We start from the raw sequence: 15,668 nt of genomic DNA, 5'->3' as shown, positions 1-15,668 counted from the left end.
GTAACTGACAAGTGCTGGAGGCTTGGTGTAAAAAAACTAAAGGATAAAAACTCTAGGATGACCAGACATCAGGGACCCCCAACAATTTTGTGAGTTTTAACTCACCAGGTTCTTACAGTGAAGAGCAGGGAAAATTGCCTCATGTTTCTGGTGGGTGAGGGAAAAGGACCCATCTTGAAATATACCATAGCATTCTGTTCTTAACAAGATTGTCCCGAGGAGAAACTATTTAATAAGGGCCTGACCTACTTAGGTTTCATTATAGCCTAACTGACCTGGAGGAAGAGAATTATCCAAGTCTATCCTGCTCTAGTCTTTCTTCTGTAGGAAGGGAAATACCAAATTTTAGGTCCCACTACCCTTCCATAGGGGAGAATGGAAAACCCAATTTCACTGCACTCTAGCCATCCTTTTCTACCTAAAGGAGGGTGGTGACTGAGAGGCAATGGTGACATTCACAGTCCAGAGGCACAGGCCCAATAAAAGAATGAGAATTAATCATAGGAGTATAAAATGCTACCCCTTCCCCCCACACCTTACCATGACATTACTAAATTCCAATTTATAGCCATTCATTTTGCCAGTAGATTATGTGTGGCAATCAAAATAAAATTATAAGAAATAGTAAAAGCCAAAACAAAATGAAACAGTTTGGAGAGAGAAAGCCAGCATCAGAACCAGACTCAGATATGGCTGGTATGTTGGAATTAACAGACAAATAATTTAAAACAGCTATAATTAATATGCTAAAGACTCTAATGGATAAAGTAGACAACGTTCAAACACAGACAGGCAATGTAAGCAGAGAGATGGAAATTCCAAGAAGGAACTAAAAAGAAATGTTAGAGAGCACGAACAATGTAATAGAAATGAAGAATGCTTTTAAGAGGATTTCAAATAGATGGATACAAGTAAGGAAAAATCTCTAGCTTAAAGCTATCTCTATAGAAACCTTTAAAACTAAAAAGTAAGGAGAAAAAAAGAGAGAATGAAAACAAACAACAAACCAGAACAGAATATCCAAGAATTATGGGGCATATCTTCTGAGAACTCACTTACTATCAGAACAGCATGGGGGAAACTGCCTCCGTGATCCAATCACCTCCCTTGCCTTGACATGTGCAGATTACAATTAGAGATGAGATTTGGTGGGGATATAGTACCAAACCATATCATTATCTTAACTTAAATAAGCCAGGCACAGAAATATATTTCATGTTCTCACTCATATGTGGGAACTAAAAACTTTGATCACATGGAGGTAGATATTGGAAAGACAACAGAGACAGGGAAGTATAAGTAGGGGGAGAGAGAGAATAAAAAGAAGTGGGTTAAAGTGTACAGACACACAGTAAGATAGAAGTAATAAATTCAATGTTTGATAGCAGAGTAGGATGACTATTCTTAACAAAAATGTATTGTACTCAGGTGATAGAGAACCTAAATACCCTGATTTGATTATATACATGTAATGATTTAGGTTATATACATGTAAGAAAGTTCAAAAACACTTCATAGATTTGTACAAATAAAAAAGCCTTTGCCTTATATTTTCTTGTAGTAGTTTTACAATTTCTGGTTTTACATTTAGGCTTTTAATTCATTTTAAGTTGATTTTTGTATATGATGTGAGATGAAGGTCTAATTTCATTCTTTTGGATGCAAATATTCAGTTTTTCCAACATAATTTATTGAAAAGACTATCTTTTTCCCATTGTATATTCTCAGTGACTTGTTAAAGATCAATTGACCATATATATTTAGATTTATTTCTCGACTCTTCATTCTGTTCCACAGGTATCTATCTCTGTTTTGATGCTAGGACTATATTGTTCAGATTACTATAGCTTTGTAGTATATTTTGAAATCAGGTAATGTGATACCTCTAGTTGTGTTCTTCTTGCTCAAGATTGCTTTGGTTGTTAGGGGTCTTTTGTGATTCCATATGAACTTTAGATTTTTTTTTCTGTTTTTGTAAGAAATGTGATTGGAATTTTGATAGGAATTTCAGTGTAAGTATCTTGTATCTTGGGTAATAAGGTCATTTTAACAGTATTAATTCTTCTGCTCCATGAACAGAGAATATCTTTCCATTTATTTGTGTCTTCTTCAACTTTTTTTTTATCAATGTTTACTAGTTTTCAGTATAAAGATATTTCACTTCCTTGATTAAATTTATTTTTATGTGTTCAGTTTATTTTGATTTTATCATAAAAATTTGTTTTCTTAATTTTTTGGTTACTTGGACTTCCACTAATATACTAAATAGAATTAATAAAAACAGGTATCCTTGTTTTTTTGATCTTAGGGGAAAAGCTTTCAGCTTGTCAACATTGAGTAAGATAGTCTTTTTAAGAGATAGTGCTGGAACAACTGGACATCCACATGTAGAAAGATGAATCTAGTCAAAGACCTTACACCCTTTCCAAAAATTTTCTCAGTTGGCTGGAAAAAAACACAGGACAATATCTAGATAAGCATGGGATTGGAGATGTTGAGCTAATCTAAAACAAGCTACATACTATATGATTCCAACTATGTGGCATCCTGGAAAGGCAAAATTATGGAGATGGCAAAAAGATCAGTGACATCTGGGAGTTGGGGAGAGGAAAAAATGAATATATGGAACACAGAGGGTTTCAAGGTAGAAAAACCACTCCTTGTGTGATACTATAATGGTGGACATATGTCTTTATATATTTATCCAAACCGGTAGAATGTATAACACTGAAAAAGAACTCTAATAAACTATAGACATTGGGTTATATTGTTGCGTGCTATGGTCTAAATGTTCATTCCCATCACCACTAAATTTGTATGTTAAAATCCTAACCTCCATGGTGATAGTGTTAGAAGATGAGGCCTTTTGGAAGTGGAGCCCTTGAGACCCTAGAGAGCTGGCTAGTCCTTCTATCCTGCCATGTGTGGTTACAGTGAAGACACGATTGCCTGTGAACCGAGAAGTGGCTGCTCAGCAGACACTGAGTCTGCTGGCACCTTGATTTTAGACCTCCCACTTTCCAGAACTATAAGAAATAAATTTCTTTTTTTATAAGCTATCCAGTTTATGACATTTTGTTATAGCAGCCTGAAGAGACTAAAAGGATGGAGAAATATAGGTTCAGAAACTATAACAAAAGTACCACTCTGTGGGAGAGGCTGGTAATGTGAGAGGCTATGAATGTGGTGGCAGGGAGGTGGTATAGGGGAAATGTCTTTTTGTTCTGTTAAATTTTGCTATGAATCTAACTGTTCTAATAGATAAAGTTGAATACAATATTAAAACAACAACAACATGATTATCATCTTTGTAACTATTCAATGACATTTAGGCAGGACAGAGGTTATTGGACATTATATATATATATACATATATATATAATTATATGTACACACATATATATTTTATGTGTGTGTATGTGTGTGTGTGTGTGTGTGTGTGTGTATGTCCTTAATATCTCTCTCTATATATACACACAGATATAAATATATGAGTATAGATATAGATGATGCCTAAAAACCTAGTTTAATTATGTAAATTTCCTTAGGCAATATGTAATTTTACCACTTGCTTTGACTATAATGGTCTTGACACAAGCTAGCAATGCACATTTTCACTATGCTGATTTTCAAATTGGGCTACTATATACAGTTTTAAACAAAATGCTGATTCCCCTCAAACTCTTTACAAGATTGCTCTGAATCATACGAATTACCCTTAATCAATAAAGTAGCACTAACCTTACTTCCCTTCTAATGTGTAACCTTTTATTTCCAAATATGGTAAACATAGAGAGCCATCCATGTTAGGAAGTTTGAGTGGGCTTTACTTCCATTTACCTTAGTATTGATTTGTATATATGGCAGGAAGGAGGAAAAGGGATGTTTGGTATGCTTCTCAGTTCCTGTCCCTAAAATTTTATCTTATCAAGCACTCAGATGCTAACTACTCTTTTCTTTTTCTCTTTTTTTTCTTTTTAGATGGAATTTTGCTCTTGTCACCCAGGCTGGAATGCAGTGCTGCCATACTGGTTCACTGCAACCTTAGCCTCCTGGGGTAAAGCAATTCTCTAGCCTCTGCCTCCTGAGTAGCTGGGATTACAGGCACCTGCCACCACACCCAGCTAATTTTTGTATTTTTAGTAGAGAAGGGGTTTAGCCATGTTGGTCAGGTTTGCCACGAACTCTTGACCTCAGGTAATCCACCCACCTTGGTCTCCCAAAGTGCTGGGATTACAAGTGTGAGCCACCACACCCAGCCAACTGTTTCTTTATGATTGAATGACAGCCATTAGGACAATTTACTTGAATGCTAACAGCTTATGCAAAGATCTAGGAGTGCAGATCTAGAAATATCAAGAGGATTAGAGCCCTAATGATATAGAATATGATGGACAGAGTCCAAAGCCAAACTTCTCCCAATTTAATGTATATTAATACAATCACTTTGGAGAACAGTTTGGAGGTTCCTCAGAAAACTAAAAATTGAGCTACCATGTGATCAAGCAATCCCACTGCTGGGTGTATATCCAAAAGAAAGGAAATCAGTATATCAAAAAGATACTTGCATTCCTATGTTTTTTGCGGCACTATTTATAATAGCTAACCTTTAGAAGTAACCTGAGCATCCATCAAAAGATGAATGGATAAAGAAAATGTGGTACATGTACACAATAGAGTATTACTTAGTCATAAAAAAGAAGAAGATCCAGTCATTTGCAACAATGTGGATAGAACTGGATATCATTATGTCAAGTAAAATAAGCCAGGCACAGAAAGGCAAACATCACATATTCTCAGTTACATGTGGAATCTAAAAATCATGAACTCATGGACATAGAAAGTGGAAGGATGATTACCAGAGGCTGGGAAAGGGAAGAGCTGGACCAGGCGAGGAGCTGGGGATAGCTAATGGCTACAAAAAATAGAACTTTGAGCCTGCTATTTGATAACACAATAGGGTGACTTTAGTGAATAATAATTGTACATTTTAAAGTAACTTAAAGAGTGTAATTGGACTGTTTGTAACTCAAAGGATAAATGCTTGAGGGGATGAATGCCCTATTCCCCATTATGTACTTGTTTCATATTGCATGCCCATTTCCTAATACCTAATGTATCCCCTAAATAAGATCTAATATGTATCAACACAAATTAAAGTAATAATAGTAACAATAAGGAGAAAAAAAAGATTGAACATAACTTCCAAAACATCCAGGTATGTTTGAAATATTCAAGAAAGAGATGGAAGGGGTAGATAAGCTCTTCAATAAACATCACAAAATGACTCAATTTTTTCATAAAGCAACCACAATGACAATGCAACTTCTGTAATTTGTTATATTTTCAAGCCATTTTTCTTTCTTTCATGCTGTGATACAATACAGTGATTTTGTCCTGAAATAAGAAAATCTAAAGAGAGGTTTATCTACATTTAGATAAATGTACTGACATAATGACTTCTTAGCCTACTATTTATTTTCACACTAACAATTAATTTAATGACAATAAAAGATGTAATTGATTAATTCTTATAGTCTATGTAAGAATTTTATAGTCATTCTCATTTTCCCAGGAGCAGTTAATATAAAAAATAAAATATAACAAAAGAAAACCCAGCCATTAAATTCACGGGAAACTGGTTTTGAATTATGAATTTTTCTAGTTCTTTCATATATGAAAATTTATCCTTCTTATGAAAGTACACTTAAATAATCTGCATGATAAAGACAACATAATAATATCACAATATTGTGTTAAGAATTCAATACATTTCCGGATGTTAACTTTTTTCCCTTATCATCTCATAGAGGGCTCAATGATCTTTTGCTGATTTTTTCCCGAATAATTTACCAATTATTATTTTAAATTTAGAGAAAAATGTGTTTTTATGTAGTCTTTATGTTAAGGGATAGTATTTTATCATGTACCATAAATTAAAGAACTTACTTAATTAAAAGCATATTGTAAATCCTGATAAACTTAAGCACATTTTCTTAAAATTGAGAAGTCACGAGGTAGACTATACATTTGAGACCAAGATTGTCAATAAAATTACATGTCTGACTGAGAGTAATGGTGATTGGTGAATGGTATTTCATTTCTTTTCTGTATTCTACTGTTATCATAATGAACAATTGTTAGATCGTTACATTTTATTTGCAATAAAATTAGCATGCTCAGTCATGTCTCAGAAATTCTTTGTGGTGTCCCTTGGGGTGAAAGAGATAGAATTGTGTGATATGTGTAAACAGGGATTAATCTAATCTTAGGCAAATCCACACTTTGCAATGTAAGTGAGGTTTGCAGAGGATTATAAATATGATGAAGTTAGATACAGTTTGACATCTTGTTTTTGAGCCTTAATTTTTTTAAAAGCTTTTAAAAAATCACTTATTAATTTTTGGTATGCAAAATCCCAGTAGAAAAAAAATCAATTGAACAAGTCAAGTTTATATTGAGTTGAATGTTAAAAATGTCTCTTGCCTATTGGAATGGGAATTAGGTTTGATGTGATTCTAAAAGGCATCTCTATCTTCTTTGCAAAATGGCAATTGTCTTGCCTAGAGACATATGTTGAAACAATCCACATAACTTGGGACATCTTGTTCATTTTGATTCTCAGCACCGTTCGTCACTCGACTGCACACCATTTATTTGGTAGCAGCCTATGAACTTTAAAGTAGATGAGTCTGGTTGTAGGGGTGGACGGAGTAGAACAGAAGAGAGAAGCCTAACATATATCATGTGGCTGGAAATTATATAATAGGAAATTACAAGTCATCACACTCATCTGAGGTTCAAGTTTTAGCTATTTCTGTATTAACAAAAATAGTTGGGGAAGATTGGACTTCATCCAAAATCAATTTACAGCTATCAATTTGAAAAAAATCTTCACTGAGGGAGACATGGATTTGACACCTCTATTAGAGCTAAACTTCTGAGACTATCAGGGATCAACAAGTCGATTTAATAAAGAATAAAAAAATGCAATCAATGCAACATCTGAGGTCAAGGTATGGGATGAAATAGAGTAAGTTGGGGTTTTCTTTCAGAAGGCTGATAGCAAGGTAGTGTTAACTCCTGGGGCGTTGATAGGTATTAGAACCTAGATTATATAAAAGAATAGATGATATAATTAAAACAATAGAAATCACATCTGTTTTCAATATCTAGGATAAAAGAGTAAAAACATTTGAACTTATTAAAGGTATTGACTGGTCAAAGAGTAGAGGGAAAAGCTGCAGGCCATAAAGGGTTATAGCTTTCATAGAGCCAGAAAATCAGGATAGAGAAATAGAGAAGCAACACTCCATGTGCAGAATAAATGGATTCTGCTGTCCAAGGCTATGACCATGAGCTGTCCGTGATTAGAATGAAGACTATCTTATCACAGCTGGAGCCATTAGAAGGGTCTTGGGTGGGATTTAAAATGGGTGCAAATCTGCATTTGAATCTCAAGTCTGTCTTTCAAATTGTAGAAAGTCCTTAGAGTTTTACTTCCCAAAGAAAATTGTACAAACTAGAAAAGAAAACATGATTTTAACTACAGGTGTCCTAAAATGATTACACTCACTAAATCAATGTTTAGGTGTAATTGTAAAGGAACAAACTGAACCATTCTTGAATGGACTGTGAGAGTCTGAATCTCTAAACTGGAAAATGTAGTTTGGAAAAAATTTCAGAAAATAGCATTTTTATGTGTTTGTATTTTTACAAAAGAATGTAAAAAAGCTATTTAGAGTATGAATTAAGTAAGAAGTTAAAACCTTCATAATGAACCTAAAAATCATTCTGGTTTCAGTAATTAAAACATATTATCTATATGGTTTATTAAAACACTTTCCTTAATTAGTCACTAGTTAACCTTCACTACATCCTAAGTGTCTCATTCTTTAGCTCTATAAAAACTGACATCATACCTATGTGGCTATTTTGGCTGTATTCTAAATGGATTTTTCCTTTTATTTTATAGGCATCCTAAATTTGGGACCATTATTCTCTTGATTTCATTACTTTAGCAGGTGCTAGGCCCAAGTTTTGGCTATCCAGCTTTGTTCAGGGCAGATTTTCAGAAGCAAGATGGAAAAAAATAGTGTAATGCAGACCAGGCACCTGCTGTCAAATAAAATCAACATGGAATAAATCATGCCTGCCTGGGAGGAAAAACTTTAGCTTTCCCTTGGCTGTCTGCAGAGCATAGCACAGCACCTGAGACATCGTTATTAGACTGCTTTTTTCAAAGGGCACTATTGCCTTTTGATATCTAATGTCGAAATGTTTATGCCATGTTTGGGATTTGTAAGATTTTGGATTACAACTTTGGATACTGGTTGGAATGATCATGGCTGTGTTTATTGTATTATTATTTGCCTCTTACCCGTCATTTCACATTTTTCACTAAGTTTAATGACACATTTTTAGCTACACAAATTACATGTATATCAAGATTTTTAAAATAAGTAGTAATATGTTTTACTAAGTTGATTTTATGAAAGTCACACAGTTCATAAAATGAGAAAATTATATGAGCCAGTTGGCAAAAACATGCTCATTTAAAAATGTATAGAAAATAAGTATTTTTTTGCCAGAATAGACTTTTATCTTTTTATTGAACCACTTAACATGTAGTGATAATTGTTCAATTTTTGAATGGGCACCTGCTATGTAAAACCCTTTTCTAGGCACAGTGAGATTGAAGATGAAGGGTAAGAGTCAAACTCACCTTCTAGATATTTATAATACAATGTGATCAGGAAAAATAAAATATTTATATTCATTTGTGAATTTGAACACAAATAATGTAGAGGCTAGGATCCAAAGTTTCTCAAAGTTTGTTCCTCAAATTGCAGCATCAGCATTACCTGAGAGCATATTAAATATGCATATTCTCAGATTGCATTTCAAATCTCCTGATTCAGAAAGTAGAGGATGGGGCCCAGAAATTTGTGTTCTAACAAGCCCTCACATGAGTGATGCATGAACTAGTTTGAGAATCACTGTACAATGAAGTTATAAACAAGGTGTTCAAGAAGTAGCACAGAGTTACTTCTGTGTTACTTTTGTTTTCTTTTTATTGAAGGGGAGGTTAGTCCATATTCACACTGCTCTAAAGAACTACCTGAGATTGGGTAATTTATAAAAAAAGTTTAATTGACTCACTTGACTCACTGTCCTGCATGGCTGTGGAGGCCTCTGGAAACTTAGAATTGTGGTGGAAGGCAAAAAGGAAGCAAGGAAATGTCTTATGTGGTGGCAGGTGAGAGAGAGAGAGAGATTGGAACCATACACAATTTTTTTTTTTTTTTTTGAGATGAGGTATCATTCTGTCACATAGGCTGGAGTGCAGTGGCAAGATCTTGGCTTACTGCAATCTCTGCCTCTTGGGTTCAAGTGATTCTTCTGCCTCAACCTCCCAAATAGCTAGATTACAGGTGCATGGCACCATACCCAGCTAATTTTTTATTTTATTTTTTTACTAGTGACAGTTTTGCCATGTTGGCCAGGCTGGTCTTGAACTCCTGATCTGATACGATCCGCCTGCCTTGGCCTCCCAAAGTTCTGGGGTTGCAGGCATGAGTCACTTTACCTGGCCCTGCCACACACTTTTAAACCATCAGATCTTATGAGAACCCACTCATGAGACAGCACTAGGGCAATGGTGCTAAATTATTAGAAAGCACCCGCATGATCAATTACTTCCACGAGGCCCTACCTTCAATATACGGGAATTACAGTTCAAGATGAGATTTGGGTGGGGACAGAGCCAAACCATATCAAGACTTTTCAAGAGTAAGTAAGAAAGGAATGAATATCTATTGAATGCTTCCTCTGTGCCACAGCATTTGTTGTAGTGTTGTAGCAATCTGTAAAGTTACTTTCAATTTATAGAAGGGAAAATTATCACAGACTTTTATCAAATTACCCAAGGTCACACACTAACTCTTGATCAAGAAAGAGGTTGAAACCAAGTCTATTCAAAACTCAGTGAGAAGAGTTACAGAGATACAAGAAGGATAGGTTCACTCAAATATAGTTTCATCAACCTCATAGGGACTGTGGTATTTATAATTCTAAAAAGGACCACAAGATTCCCAGCCTCTCCTAATACACACATCTTTTCCCAATGGTTCAAACAATATCTAGGCACTGCTATACAGGAATTTTAGAGATGTAACTAGGCCTATATCAGTTTACATTAACATAAGGATTTTATCTGGGCATGCTGACCTAATCTCACCAGATCTTTACACCTGGGTTAAGAAGTCAGAAAAAATAAAATCAGAAATTGGACGCATGAGGACTCAATGCAGTATTGCTGATTTGAAGACAAAGAAGATTATTTGGCAAAAAATCGAGGTGGTCTCTAGTAGCTTGAGAGTGGTCCACTGTTGACAGCCAGGAAGAAATGGGAAATTCATTCATATAGTCACACACACAAAAATAAATTCTGTCTGCAACTGGTTAACTTGGGAGAATACCCTGATCCTCAGATGGAAATTATATCTCCAGCTGAAATCATGATTTAAGCCTGACAAGACCCTGAGCAGAGGGCCCAGCTACCTTACCTGGATTCCTGACCCTCAAAAAGAATGAGGTAATAACTTTTTGATGTTTTAGGTCACAGAGCTTGTGGTCATTTGTTATGTAGTAATAGAAAACAAATACAGATTTTGGTATCAAAAGTGGTGTATGTTGCTATAATAAATACTTAAAAATATGTGGAGAACATACTTAGAACTGGATAGTGGGGAGAGAATGGAAGAATTTCGAGGCATATGATAGAGGAAGCCTATATTCCCTTGAACAGTTAGAAGAAACGTGAACATGAAAGACACTAACGGTGAAAGCTTAGAAGGAAATGAGGAGCATGATAGAGAAAGCCCAACTAGTTTTGAACAAATTGCAAGTGGAAATCTTGAATTTAAGAATTCTGATGGTGAGGCTCACACAAGGAAGTTATGAGTGTGTTACTGGAAAGTGAAGGAAGACAGATCCTTGTTAGGTAGGGGCAGAATGTATAAAACAAAACTATATTCTGCAACTATCTGGAAAGCAGAACTTTTAAGTCATAAATGCAGCTGTATAGCAAAGGAAGCTTCAAGCAAGGTGCAAAGTGTTTTCCTCATTTCCTCTTGTTACTTATGGTAAAATATGAGAGGAGAGACAAAAATTAGGGAAAAAACACTTTAAACAAAATCAACTGTTAAGCAAGTGTCCCTGCAGGAACAGATACAGTAGAGCGGTTGTCCAGATGCTGTGGCAGAACACCGGAGCACATGCTGAGTCTGAAAGAGGGAAAGATATTCCCACACAAGGTGGTAAGTCCATTACAGGATGTGAAGACTCTATCTCCTAGTTGTATTCCAAGCTCAACTCCTATTCTTATATGGCCAAAAGAGTTTCCAAAGACTGAAACATATCAGACTGCCTTCCCAAATTAAACAAGGACTTGATGATTTGGAAAATGTGTAGCCTATCCATATGGTGGAAGATTCTAAAATTAAGATACTGCTTCCAAAACATGGCATAGAATAAAAGACAAGGGTGTGGCCATATAATTCTTTGTTAAAACCTTAGAAAGAGAAAAAAAATCACAGGAAATGATCTTTTAATAGATTAAGAGGGTGGCTTACAAATCTTCTCCCACTAAATCACCTGTAGGAAGCTTAAGAGCCTTGGCCCCTTATCATTGCAGCAGGAGCAAAAAAAAAGAGGGGTCATCTCCAAAAGCTGACTTCTCTCTATTAAACAAAAGTGGTGGCTTTTGTTTAATAGAGGGAAATCAGGACATCTGGCATAATTCACATATTGATATATTTCTTGAGAAAATTCTATCAACAAAAATACATCCAGGTTGGACTGAAAAGAACAGAGAGGTAGGAAATAAAAGGAAGCTATTATATATCAGAAATTCCACTGTGCAGAAGCAGGCTGTTGAAAATACTTACTTGCAAATGCTTACTATGTTTAATGGCTACAGAAAAATAACTCAGAATGTGAAATCAAGAGCCCAGATTATGATGCTGAGAGCCATAAAATATTGGTCCCAGCCCTCGAAGCCTGATCAAGGAAATTTGGCTGAATTTTGCCTAACCGGATTTCAAAATTGCCTTGGCCTAGTGACTCCTTTTACGTTGCACTTCTATCTTTTTTTTTTTTTTTTTCTCTTGGGAATAATCTTTTATCTTTTTTGAAATAGAATGTCTATAACCTTAACCTCTGCCAATTCCACTGTTGTTGCAAGGGCACATAATTTAGGCACATGATTTTATCTTCAGTTTCACAGGTCCACAGATACAAAGGAACTGTGACCCAGGATTGATTATAACTGGGGGCCTGATCAGTCCTCAGCATTTAAATGTTAAATGGTGAAATTTAGATTTAATAAATGAGGAACTGTTAGACTTGAGCTAACACTATAATGGAATGAGATTCTTGTAAAGCTTAGGAAAGGATGAGCATATTTTGCATTTGGGTGAGACATGAATCTCTTTGGGAACAGAGGACAGACTGTTAGGCAGAATTTTAAGTGACTTCAGAGATTTCTGGACTCTGGTGTACACTTGCCTTCTCCCATTATTCAATCAAATATTCATCTAGCTACTGCTGTGAAGGGACTTTTCATACATAATCAAGAACCTAAATAGTTTAGTTTTCTTCTAAACTACATGGCAAAGAAAAAAGAGTATTTTTAAGTAGATTATTTGTTGAATTAAAGTTGTTTTGAATAATCAAGTGAAATAATTCATATAAAGTGACCACTGTTCTAAATTAAATATTATTTGCTTTCTTTTATGTAGTTCTAGAATTATCATGTAAATTGCTACACTTTGAAAGAATTCCTCAATTTGTCGAATGATAAGATAATCATTGCCTCTGATTATTCTTTGTCTGAATAGTCTGATGTACCTTCCATTCATTTGTAGGTCACCACTATTAATGTCAGATATCTTGTTTTTTCTATTTTTTTCTTTTTTCTCTTCCTTTTTGTTTTACGTAGTTGTCCTTAAAATTTACTTTGAGCCCAGAGTTATTTTAACTTAATCTATAGTTTTTGAAAATAATGTTACACTTCCCTAGATTCTATTTTAAATAATTTTATGGTATTTATTTATTTGTTTACTTATGTAAACAATGTAGACATTTTATTTTGGACTATCTTTGGTGTCTCAGAACTTTTGGGCATTCATTAGAATAGATATGTATTCAGTTTCTCTCAGCTTTTGTGGTATTCAGTGCTAATAAAAGGGCTCTCATGTAATTAAAATTTGACTTTTCTAGGTATCACAAAGATACAGTCCAGCCCCATACCATATATAAACCTAGTGCCAGCCAAAGAATAAGAGTTAATTTTTCTAAATGGAACCATAAAGTCTGTCACACATGAATTGGTGACCGGATTTGTTCTGCTGAAAGATCCATCAGTGAATTGGACTATCAATTTAAATTTGACTGAATTCAAACCAGATGACCTTTATAAAAGCCTCATGGGCACTATTGGGGAGGGAAATGAGAGAGTACTATAGAACTTCAACTGCCACATTATATACAATAATGATTTCAACTACTTTATTCTAATTACCAAATTCCAGATTGTTGTAGACTCCTTTGAATATATGGCTGAGAACTTCTCTTTAGCAAAGATATATAGTCCTCAAAATTACAAGGTGATACTAATTTTCCAAACGGTACTTACCTAAAATGGTTTATTATTTCAAGCTGAATGCTGCTTCTTCCTTTGCTTTGAATTTTCTCTGTGAAGTTGAAGTTATTTAAACTTCGCTATATGTTGATAATGCTAGGCTTAATGCCATTTAATTTTGTGATCCTTATTTGGAATAAGGTTGATTTTTGCTGCAACATAAATGGGTTATTGGCACTTTCTGAGGTAAGGAATAGTTCAGATGAGAGCAAGAGTGAGAAAGGTTTAAAATAATTTAATTAACAAATATTTATTCTTAAGTTCACCAGCTAAATAGAATTAATAGCCATTGATATTCTAAACTTATTGATAATCTTACATATAGATTTTACAGGTTTTACTTCCACAATGTTCTTTGCTTTGGACACATCATTACCTTGTTAATTGTTCTTTTGCTGTACATAATGTATACATGGGTACACATATATGCACATGCGTTCTATTTGTAATGCAGACTCTCTAAAGCAACCCTAGAAATGTCAGCAGACCTCCTGGAGGCAGGAAGTAAGACTCATTTCAATTTCAAACTACATTAATTCTGAATGAAATCAAACCTATTCTTGCATTTATTATGGCAACCTGGTCTGAGTGAAAAATTGCAGAATTCTAATAAGACCATTTCCATTGGTTTGCTTACATTCCAGCAAACTCATAAATCAATTTCTGTCTGTCAGCCATTACAAATTTATCAGTTCTTATGAGTAAATGTGACAGCCAAATGCTATTTAAATTTATAAAGCTATATATCTGTGAGTGAGCTAAATACAGTGTTGACATCAAAGATGCCCTCTTTGTTATTTAGAGTTTATTTATTTCTAGCTCATTTAAACTATCTGAAGCAACAGGAAATAGTCTACCCAGGGCAAAAACAACAACAAAGGTTAACTCAAAAGTGTGTGTTTTTGGACAGTCTAGCACAAAATAAAATTAAACTGAAAATCAAGTTAAAGTAAGAAAAGCAAAAAGCTTTATTCAATTTTTTTAAAAGAAGAAAAAAAAAATCTATGCATGTGAAGTATACTGTAGAAACAAATACCTATTAGTATCTTTGAAATTTACTCTTTAGATCCTTAACACCTTTGCATACACATGGTAAACATTAATTTCTGGGTAATAAAAACGTGATTTAATGCCACATTCACAGCTTTATGCATATTCCAAATGTCTCTGCAGACTAATTAGAAGTATCACATTTTATGGAATGAGCATTCCTCCTTATTTTCTTGGTCTCTAACTAATGTGTAAAATTTAAATAAATGAGGTATGTCTACAGCAGAGAGAAAGGTGGAGAAAATGCTAAGTAGAGCTGTAGTTAGGCTAATAAGGTGAATGTTTTGGGTCTATAATTTTTACACCAACAAAAGTTCTTTAGAAGGGTCACAGTGAGAAAGTGATGATAATCAGACAAGTAAAACGTCTGAACATTACAGAATTTATGACACTATCCAAAGCAGTAACTCCTCGGGCCAGCTGAGAAGATGTTAAGAAACAATCAATAGTCCTAATTTGTGTCTATTATTTCTTACTGCCAGTCATGTAGCTTTGTAATTGAATTGCTCAGTAACAGTTTTCTACCTAAATTCTAATGATGCCCTTTATAATTCTCTTTTTAATGCAGTTCCTGAACTTTAGAAAGGTTGTTCACTGCCAAATGTCAGTTCATTGTGAAGTGTTGCATTGGAAAACCTCTTGGTTTAAAAAAAAATGAGGTATTGTTCATTATGCCTGTTGAAAGTCGCATGGTCCAATCATATACTGAATTGCTGATAAGTTGTCTCTTATCAAAAAACAAGGTAGAAAAAGATTAATGACTTTTCTAATTTAACAATTATACCATATGTAGAATATTTGGCAATAATATTTTAAAAGAATATGCACAATTTATTAACTTATACAAAATTACCATAAAAATGTTATAGCCTCTTATTTGAAAACTCTAGTAAAGAATTATTATCATAGCATC

Source organism: Sapajus apella, unplaced genomic scaffold, assembly GCF_009761245.1.
Source record: "Sapajus apella isolate SASKATOON/1434 unplaced genomic scaffold, GSC_monkey_1.0 scaffold1, whole genome shotgun sequence".
Taxonomy (NCBI): Eukaryota; Metazoa; Chordata; class Mammalia; order Primates; family Cebidae; genus Sapajus; species Sapajus apella.
This window is presented reverse-complemented; position numbering follows the sequence as displayed.